The sequence below is a fragment of the Miscanthus floridulus genome, chromosome 1 (genome assembly GCF_019320115.1).
Source record: "Miscanthus floridulus cultivar M001 chromosome 1, ASM1932011v1, whole genome shotgun sequence".
Lineage (NCBI taxonomy): Eukaryota > Viridiplantae > Streptophyta > Magnoliopsida > Poales > Poaceae > Miscanthus > Miscanthus floridulus.
The window spans coordinates 72,041,127-72,052,226 of record NC_089580.1 but is presented as its reverse complement, the minus strand read 5'-3'; positions in this window follow the sequence as shown (position 1 = coordinate 72,052,226).

Sequence of the window (11,100 nt, the reverse complement as noted above, 5' to 3'; positions counted from 1 at the left end):
TACCGTGCTTGTGCCTGCTGCTCCACTTGCCATCCCTCTCAAGCGTCGCTCCACCTCCACGCCGGTGCCCTGCCGTCATCCACGCTGGTGAAGCGCCCTTGTCGTTTCCTTCCCACACGTGACTCCAACTGCTCCAGTCCACCATAGCCACCCTTTTCCCACTCCATGCGAGCGCACGCGCCTGGCTGCTACGCCCTCGGCCCAGCGTTGGACTCCAGTCGCAGCGCCGCTCCACCCGTGCTGCGCGCCGGCGCTCTTGCTGCTCCTTCGGTCCTCCTTCGTCGCGTGCTCGTGCCGCAGTCCCGCTGCGTGGCCCTGTGCCGCATCCGTGCTGTCCGTCATTCGTGCATGTGGCCGGCCACTGCTTGCACCTATGGCCGCTCCCACCACCCGAGCAGCAGCACCTCGCTAGGGTCGGCCCTATCTCGCAGTGCTATGCCTCTGCCGTGTACCATGCTGGAGCCACCGACGCCCCACGCCATCCTAGAGCTAGCCGCGCCACTGAGCCCCTAGAGCACCGTCGCCTTGGTATGCTCCTCGGCCACCATGACCTGCCACTACCGTAGCACGCCATGGCCGCGACCACCATTTCCCTAGCTTCCCAGCGCGGTCGTAGTCGACTGGCCGACACCATGGCTCACGCGGGTAGGCTGCTGGGGCCCGGCTTTGGTCTCACCATGGCCATCCCCGTGGCCGCATGGGTCCCTGTGCAGCTCGTCGGCGAGTTCTCCGCCACTCTCGCGCCTTTCTCGACCCCAGCACGCCGTTGCCACCGTCGTCGGCCAGTGGTTCTGCTCCATGCTCTGCTTTGAGAAGGAAGGAAGGGTGAGAATCCAAGAATAGAATTAATACAGGGTTCTAATTGCGAAATACGTGACTCGTTTAAATAGTGCCTATGGATCTCGAGTTGAATAGAGGTAAACGTAGGGTTGTTTTTGCAAAACCGCCAGCACACCCTGGGCTTGCCAGTTGGGCTGGCTGGTTGGGTCGCGCTCGTTGTCTGTTTGGGCCACCAGCCTCCTCTGTGGGCCACATGCGCGCGCACCCTGCTGGGCCACCGCCTGCGCCGCGTGGGCCGTCGGCCATTCTAGCTGGGCCGCTCGCGCCCGCCCCCGCTTGGGCTGGCCCATTGCTCGCCATGCCGGTGGGCCATCCTGCCTGCACGTCTTGCTGGGCCTCTAGCCGCATGTGCACTATGCTCCACTGGGCCAATTTTGAGGGACTCTGGCCCTTTAGTTCTAAAGCAATTGCTAATTTAGTCTCAGGAATAAAATTATAAAATCAATATAAAATAGTATAGGGATCCAATAATGGTGAAACCAATTTTGTTAGTCTCCTAAAATCATGATCTACCTATTAGTATATTTTGTTCACATAGTTGGATAATATTCTTGGAAGCTATATAATTAAATTAAGGTACTTAATATTATAAAAATATAAACTTGTAGGAATTGTTGTGATAAATTGGTAATATTGTTGAATCTGAAATTTGTATAGTAGGTTCCTAGCAATATTAGGTACTCATTATAATTGTTGTAGCTCCAAGATAATTAGTTTGCTAGATAGATAATGATGTCCTATTTCGAATAAAGATTAAATTGATAGAACGAAATAAAGAAACCATTTGGATTTATATAACTAAAATAATTATTGGGAAATAATGCCTGATTCGACAACATGGATATGTGGCCTAAGTACGATTGCGTTAGAACTAGCTCGTTAACTTGAGAGGCGTAAATCATATGTTACGAGTCACGATTGCAGTCGGTTAATTCTGTATTTGAATTTCATCACATTGCATATCATATAGGTACGATGATGGGTCAACAGATCAATTGAAGGATGATTGGAAATCCGAAGATGGTGTAATGGTATTCTCTCTAGGAGATGATGCAATGGGTTTTCTATTCAGTTGATGGTGGATGATCTAAAGATGCAGATACTAACTTTTAATATATATCTTACCTAGGCAAGCCCCGGTGCATAACCCCTACTCTTCTATAGTTTAAATTATATTTGTGCATTAAGTTTTAAGGAGTTGGTTGAAACCCACTTGCATATATATCTTTATCCTATGAGTCTTACTTGTATGATAGGATCGTGTAGATTGCTATGCTACAGGACTCCGGTAGAAGTCAAGTGATGGCTATCACTCGAGAGAGATAGGAAATATATTATTGGATTATTATCACTTGGAATATATAAAAATGGTGGAAAGGAAAATGGTGACCAGGCAGGGGTATAGTTTGGGTATTGGTGGGTGTAAGAGGTTATGTCACCGTGGACATGGGGCATGGCTTGGTTACACTGTTTTCCCTGTCTGTGTCGGTTAAGGACCGGCCATTGCATAAGGCTCTAGGTAAGTCATGGACTTATTATCCCGAGCACATACTTGGGTATGGGAGCTTGGAAGACTTGTTGCTCTCTTGTCATGGGTTCTAGCTCTTTTTGGACCAACTGTCAGGGTTTCTTTTTGGTGGAGGCGGTCCTTGCACTGCACTGAGTCCAGGACTCAGGGGCGGGGGCTTGGAGTCCTAGTTTGGACAGGGACCTAGGACCCTAGGATAGGAGGGTGACGGGTTGGCCCTGCTTGTGCCTTGGGTACAAGCGGGGCGTGTTTTCAGGGTACCCAGCTGGGGGCATTGATTCATGAATCGCCGGGTGATCCAGTACGGCTTGTCTATGATTTAGCATCGTAGTAAGAACTGAAAGATGAAAGATGGAAAAAGGAAATCTGATTGCTTACCACCTGCTTGAAAGTAGCATAGGTGCTTACTTAGAATGGTTAGTTAATGAATCAATGCGGCTATTAATAAAAATCGAATATAAGGACGCACGCTTAGTAATGCTTCCTACAAATGCAATAAACCCACAAGCCAGATAGCCTTACATATCCTTGGAGACTTTTCTTTCCTCCTGTCAGGTAAGTCTTGCGGAGTACAATTGAGTACTTAGGGTTTTATTCCCCCTGTTACAGATGACAGGTGGATGCTAGAGCGGACCCTTGTGTGTGGATACCTCCTAGTGGGCTCAGTGAGGATTCTTTTATGATGCGATCATAGTTGTTATTTATAACTCTCACCAAATGCTTTTATAAATGAAAGTTTCATAATCTGTTGTTGTAGTTTATATACCAATACTTCACCATGTCATGATTAGATATTTATTTCCACAGTAATTCTGATAACATGTTTATATTCTGCTGTTAAATTAAATTATTTATAACTCTGATAATATGATTACATTCCATTGTTATAATAATAAATATTATACTCTGATGTTGTATTAAAAGTGATGTAAGAAATGGTTAAGAATGTTGTAAGCTTTATTCTCTCATTTGTGATCCTGATGGCAAAAATGTGGAATTTCAGGTTCTCCCATAGGGTGTGCCCGACGGAACTAAGTAATTTAGTGTTCTCCTTTGGGTGCTTAGTATCTAATGGAAGACGAGCACTCCTAGGAGGCACTAGATTAGGTGGTTCTACCACAGGTGATATTAGAGCGCAAATGAGGAAATAAGGCTTCAAAAACCTTTTTTAAACTAAAATTTGGCAACCTATTTTTGCAAAAAGTTAGGGCGTTCAACTGCGAAGTTATATAAGTAGCCATATTACTACAGTTATGTATCCAGGATAGATGGCACTCTACTGACTTAGATAGGCTTAATCAATTATTCTGTAGGTACACTGACCCCATGCATAGTTTGATAGTATCGACTAGCTACAGCGAGAGAACGATGTGCTAAAAATTTGAGAACGGTTGCCCTATATGTGGCAACAGTGAAAGGATGTATAGGACGTGCATTCATGCATATCATGTTTGTGCATTATAGTGTCGTATTGCTTGTAGCTACGCCATCCATAGGTGTCACGCCTGTCATATTGTGCATGCCTGATTCATTCTTGTTCCAGAGTTAGGTTTGCACTATGGCTTCGTGCTCTACGTTCGCCCATGGTTCACGCCTATCGTGACCCACATCTCCCTGTACCCCTTTTCTACGCTCTTGTCGGACCCTTGTCCTGCAGTCATACTAGTCAGTAATGGCATCGCACGTCGCTCGCCTTGAGCACGTGGAATTTGGTCGATTCATCGTAGTGATCCCGCGCGGGAACCCTGGTGGACCGCGCCAGGACCACTGAATGCTCTGCCTTTATAAGTAGAGCCTGACTTAGCCCTTGGTACCACCACTCAGTGCACTTTATCTCACTTAGCTTTTCCTTTGAGCCAGCTTTTTGCTTAGCCTTCCTCACCACCGCCGCCAGGGATGGCAGGAGCCTAGGTTAGTAGTTACTGCCTGAATGTTGAGAGTTTTCCTAGAATCCTGCATGCCACCCTATAATAGCTTGGAGTCAAAGATCATCCAGAGTATGAGGGCCATGAGTATGAGGAGCATGGCACCGAGCGGTGTGAGGTTACCGTCTACATTGAGAAGAGTGAAGAGTTCCCTAACCTCACTGAAGCCTGGAGTGTGACCGCAACTGGGTTTAGCTTCATCGACACCTACCAGGTTGTGGCCCGTAAAGCCTTACGGTACCTCTGCTAGATCTATGAGGAGCCCATTGCCCGTACCCCATGAGGTTCTTTCCACCTTTGGACAAGAATCGGCGGGCATGGAGGGCTCACATGGAGGCTTTGCAAGGGTGGGATACGCAAGAGGACAGTCCTACCATGGTGCACTTGACCATGTAGCTGCTTGCTCTGGATGAGTAGTATGACCGGCAAGCCTTGGAACTAAGGATCTGCCTCCATCGAGCCGAGGAAGCCAAGATCTTCAACCGAATGGTCTAGGTGCAGCTCGCTGAAGCGCATGCCAGTGCTACAGCTGTTGAGAGTGAGCCGGGAGACTGCCATGTTGGAAGCTATGAAGGAGGCTGAAGATCGGCATGTCCATTAGCTGCGTGAGGCCTATCTTGTCACCAATGCCAAGCGGAGGACACTGGCTGCTGAAAGGCAGGATGCCCCGATCTTGGAAGGGATCCCTATCCACCGGCCAGAAAGAAGAAGAACTGGTGTTACAGCACCGCTAGCACCTCCACCGTCAGAAGTGTCAGATGTAGAATCCTTGGTTCCTCTCACTCAGCTAGCGCTAAGAGAAGAGGTAGATCCCTAGCCAGGACGGTGGAAGAATCCGCCGCACCTGGGAATGAAGATGCATGGCTAGAGTAGCTTAGTGCCTTGGAATGCTATACCTATAGTAGTAGTGCTTTTTGTCGCTGTCCTCTAGTATTGTACTCTTGCCGTTGTTGTCATCCGTAGTTGTTGGAATCGTCCGACGTAGGGAAGGTGAATGATGTGTCATGGATGGGAGTCTGAATGCCTATACGATGTACCCATATAAGACCATGGGAATATGCATTTTATTTATTTCGTTGTGTGATTGCATCCATCTGCCTTTAGGTCTTAGTAGCCGTGAAGTTTTCAAGGCGATATTAAGTGAGTTACAAGAGAAGTTGCCATTTAGATACCAGCAGACCAGCCGTGATTGGACAACATAGGACACTGTCTCGACTAATTTTTGATGTCACAGTAGAACACTTGAATCTCTTTAAAACAAATCCACCATTGGATTTGAATTCCTTGTCCCTTATTGTGAAGGGAACCCTTGTTATTTGAATTTTCCCTTGCAATACTCCCCTTACTCTGTGGTCTATGACCCCACCGCCTTCATGGCGTGTAAGTTGGTAATAATTGCCTGGTTAAAAGCTTATGGTGTCATGATGAAACCAAGGCTCCCTATGGAATAGCTGCCACATGTGACGCTGCCCGACATGCACTGGTATCGAGGTTGTTAACCAAGTACCCTTACCAAGTTACACCACCGTACCGTTTTTGCTACAAAATATTCTCCTTGAAAATATTTAGGTGTTCAAACGGGAAATCCACAACGGGTTGATAAGATAGTGTTCTCTCTAAGTAAACAAGAGGAGGTGGTTTTGGAGGAAGAAAGTATGATATGGTCTCAGTTTACATAAAAGGTTTAAGATAGATTGTATCATGTGAGAGATGAAACTTACTTATGCTTTATCTATGTATCTCTTGAGACATGATCTTTATTTATATCATATTAGTAGCTTGTGGACTTGAAAAAATATGTAATGAGTGCTATGTGTGACATACATGTGTTATATTTATTTTCATGAGGACTATGCATGCTAGAATGAAAATATTTGATGTGATGCCTTTATATTTATTCTTGTGTGATATATCTTGTCATATGCATCACGGTTTTACTTTGTCACACACACATGCACCCCACGGATGTAATGATTTAGGGAGAGTCTCATATATGTTTTAATGTGTGCAATTGACATTTGAGGTCATTTTATGAATTTTAATCATAAGCACATATTAAGGGGGAGCCTCTCATAAATCATTGAACCCAAAAGCTTAAATATTTATATTCTTTTGTAAGCTTTAATCAAGTTGTCATCAATCACCCAAAAGGGGGAGATTGAAAGTGCATGTAGCCCTTTAGTGGGTTTTGGATGATTGAATGACAACGTGATTAAAGGTCTAACCCATTTGCTAAGTGTGGATAGGAAATTGGTTATCTCACAGGTACTTAATAAAAGCCAAAATGATGTGTTGTTGTATAAACAATCTAGTTCAAGCACAAGACAACAATGCAAATGGAATTCATACAAAGGCTTATTTATTATGGGATTTCCATGTACTGTGCGAAAGCAAGCTCGTAAGAATTAATTAATAAGACATGAGGGATTGCATATGGAATGGTCTCATATTTGAAGCTTGCTAAATTGAAATGAAAAAGACAACAATACAAATGAATGGATGATTCAACACAATATGTGACTTGATGGCTTAAGATGGTGAAGATAGCAAGGAAAGGCTTCGAGGTACTAAGCAAGGGTGAAGGGCAAGCGACGGCTTGGTGACTGAAGAACCTAGCTAGGGTGAAGAAGGAAGTACTTGCATTTAGTTGAGGTACTAATCAAGCTATGATAGTCATGTCAATATGAAGGATCAAATCACTATTGGAGTGTTTGATGGAAGTGACTTGATACATTTGGGATTATTTAAATTTGATGAATAGATCAAGTCACATGCTCAAGATGGCTATGCTCAAGTGAAAAGATCAATATCAACATGTTGGCACCCTTACTTCATGAAGATTGAAAGAGACGGCATTAATTCAAAAGAGATCAACTCAAAAGGTTTACATTCGTTATACTTTTAAATTTGAGTTAATAGGAATGTCGTACTATTAAGAGGGATGCATCATGTTGATAGATAATGTTTCATAAGTGCTCAAGCCAACCCATGTGAGTTTTGAGTGTTTGAGAGACAAAAAAGCTAATCTGTTTTTTGTTGGTCTGGCAATACCGGACGTCCGGTATTGATACCGGACGTGTCCGGTATTTGTCCAGCAATGATAAAAGTGTTGTTATCGGGTTGGTTCATCGGGAGTTCCGACGTGAGTCAGAAGTTCCGACGGTCGGGAGTTCTAGTAATGGTCGGGAGTTTCGACGTCTTATGCTTAACTGACTTGGAGGGTTCACTGTCTTGGTCATACCGGACGTGTCCGTTATGGACGACCAGAGGCCAACAGCTAGTTTTAAATGCCTTGAGGATCGGGGGTTCTAACATGAGTCAGGAGTTTCAACGGTCGGAAGTTCCGGCATGCGTCGGAAGTTCCGACACCTTGCAAACTTCAACTTAGTTACTTAGTTTTCAAATATGCTGAGGGTCGGGAGTTTCGACGGTTGGGAGTTTCGGCATTCATCGGGAGTTCCGACACCTCACAACACCACTATAACTTAGTTACCGTTGGGGCAGTGTAAGTCATACCGGACGTGTCCGGTATGGCAACGACTATAAAACGGCTAGTTTTTCTAAGGGGGCTATAAATATCCCCAAGCCTCCACCTTTGAAGGCTGCTGATTCTGCTAATCCTCTAGCATGTTTTTGAGCTTTGCCAACTCTCCCAACCCTCTTTTAGTGAGTGTGTAATCCAAATTGCCAAATCAATTAGTGGGTTGAGAGAAATTCAAAAAGAGAGCAATCCAAGCACTTTAGCACTTGTGCATATTGTCAATCTGATGATTTGCATTTGTTACTCTTGGACTCTTCAGTCCTAGACGGCTAGGCGTCATCGGAGAGCACCCGAGAGATTGTGGTTGTCTTGAAAAGTTTGTAACGGTCGATTCCGCCGCCTCGGAATCAACTAGTGGAAGGAGGAAAAGGAGTTGAAAAAGACTCCGGCTAGAGTGACCTTCATGGTACCCTCTAGGGCTGACCTTAGCTAGGTCACCTGCAACCCCCTCAACTGAGAGTAGGACTCGAACGAGTCCGAACTTCGGTAAAACAAATATTGTATCTCAATTTGTATTTCATTTGATATTTGTGTTGCTCCAGCTCTTGTGCAGGTTCTCTGTGTACATTGTCATCTCTAGTAGGTGCCTGCAGTTTGGTTTAAAGATAGAAATCGAAAGGAGCAAGTTCAGGGCTGATCTGCAGAAATCGTGTATACCGGACACATCTGGTATTCATACCAGATACGTCCGGTATTAGAGCTCAGGGCTGAATATTATTTGATCTCTGTTCTAACTTTGTGTTGTAGGATTGTAGCTTCTAGATATATTCTTTATACCTTGTTTACTCTGTGTCTAACTTGTGAGGGGTGGTATTACTCTTAATTTTGAGTTTTGGAAACTCCCTTTTCTAATTATTTCCGCATTTAAAGGTGTTAATTTTTAGAAACACCTATTCACCCCCTCTAGGCGGCATCCTTGGTCATTTCACAGGCGGACGATGGTTCCGGAGGCACCCTGCTTCTCCGTGCTCGCAGAGGTACGAGACGGGGAAGCCAGAGGGCTGCTGAGATGTGGTTTCTCTCGGGAGCAGTTGCAGAAGCGGAAGATCTGGACTGACGGAGGACTACGGATTTATGGCTGCGACGGGAAGGGAGAAAGACAGCGGAGAATCCCAGGAGACGGAGAAGCGGAAGGGACGGTAACTGGCGCAATCAGTTCGCCTCCACCATCAAAGAAAGAAACTCACATGATTATGTGGATTAAGTGGCAAAAGACTGACCACGCCCGTCGGCGCCGGCGACGCCCGCGCGCGTGTGGCACGCCTATGTCCTTTTCTCAGCTTCTCAATTAAGATGAATAATTTCCAACTATATATGCTGAGTCAACGCTCAGTCAAAATCTCGTACGGTATTAAACTATACAACACTTAATGTTACGTACCATAGAGTTTTATTTGATTTATTAAATATTATATGGACCAAACTCATAATATATCAACAATATATGGTGAAGCTCTATCGAAGAGGGCCAAAAAGATGGATCACGAGGACGTTGTCGTCGAGCTAGATAAGTTGGCTAGGACAGCATGCATCTAAATAAAGCAGCGTCGGACCCACCGCGCGGCCACCCCAGGCGGTCGGTGGGGCTCATCGACGAAGTTCAATAGAAATTTCCTTTGTATCAAACAAGAAAAATGTAATTTGCTACCTGAATATTATTTACATATAATAAGAATCGCCCGGCCTCTAAAAGTTTCTTTCTCCACTACTAAAAATAGACCCTTAGCGGTTGCTTGCTTCAAGGACTGAAAATATGTTTGCTGATCCAAGCAACAATTATCTTCTGTTACATTTTGGTTTAAATTTTTGCCTAAGACACAACGTCGCCAGTGGGCTATGGCAAGTAGCAAGTAAACAAGTCTGTAGGGTATGTTTGGTTGCCGCCCTGGCATAGGAGCCTGCGGCCAGACAGCATCGTAACACGCCTCTAATGTATGGTCAGGTGCGCATGAGGGAAGAGGAGCTCGAGCCTCCCCCTTTTTTTTTTTTTTGCCCCCTCCTCAATCCGCACAGTAATGCACATAGCCACGTAGTACGGCCCAGGGCGATATGGTGCTCCGTACTCAATAGCTAGCTCTGCGTCTGCGTGCGTACGTCTCCTCCTTAAAACGCATGCATATATTTGTACAATTACCCCTCTTGAGTCTTGACAAAGAGTCAAAGACGTCCGTGCTAGTATAAAGCGCGCCATTAACAACGTGCAAGCATATTTGCTTCCTTTTTGGCCAACGCAGCAGGCAACTTTAGGTGCACCGTACCGGGCCAGCCAACGAGAAAACACTCTCTCCAAAAGTTGGTCACCACGGACTCCAAGGCAGCCAGGTGCACCATGCTACCAGAGGCTCATCGTCTCTTGTTTGGTTGGTTGTGGCGCCACTGCGCCACTGCGGGTTGCTGCTTGCTACTCTCCCGAACTCTCACGCGTCGTTCCCTCACTCTCGATCCCTCATCGTCTCTTGTTGGTTGGTTGTGGCGCTGCTTTTGTTGCCATCTCTCTATCAATCCCCCGGCACACACTTTTGTATTTTTATCGTTGTTTGAATATTCCCATCCCATCCCATCTGCCGCCCTCTAGCCTTTGCCTCCTCCTGCCAAAAATGCAAAAGTTGGTGCCTTTCCCGTTGGCCTTTCCCGACCTCTGGCCGGCGCCTGCTGCTGCCATTGTACGACTGCGGACTGCACTAGCACTAGTGGTAGTGGATGGAGAGATCGGCGGGATGGAGCCGCCAGCCTTTTCCCCTCCTCGTTCCGTTCCTTTCACCGCCCCGTATCTACCGACTACCGTAGAGAAGCAAGCGAAGGAAGCACTTGCCGTTTACCGGCGACGGATGGGTGGTGCGTCTTGTCTTCCATTTACCTGACCGATCGACGACGCGAGTGATTCAACAACCACCTCTGCAAACCACAGGGCGGCGGTACGGTTTTGCTCTAAAGCAAGGGCGTTCCATGTTCTTTCTTTGTCTGCACTTCGTGTTTGCCTCCAGCTGAAAGCGAGCCTCCTTGTCGATTACACACACAGCAGACGATCGCAGGCACCCAGTGCAACTACCAAAAAGACTTGGAAGCACAGCGACAGCGTCCATTCTGTAGTCTACTACTCTATGCATGGAAGCTGATCTAGTACTATATACTATGCAGTTGCTGCTGCTAGTTTAATCTCTTGGATGCCAAGCAAAAGCAAAGGCGTGTAGAACCATCACGTAGCTTGTGAAGTGTCGCACAACACAACGCTAACAATGGCTGGCATCGTCCCTGTGACCGATCGA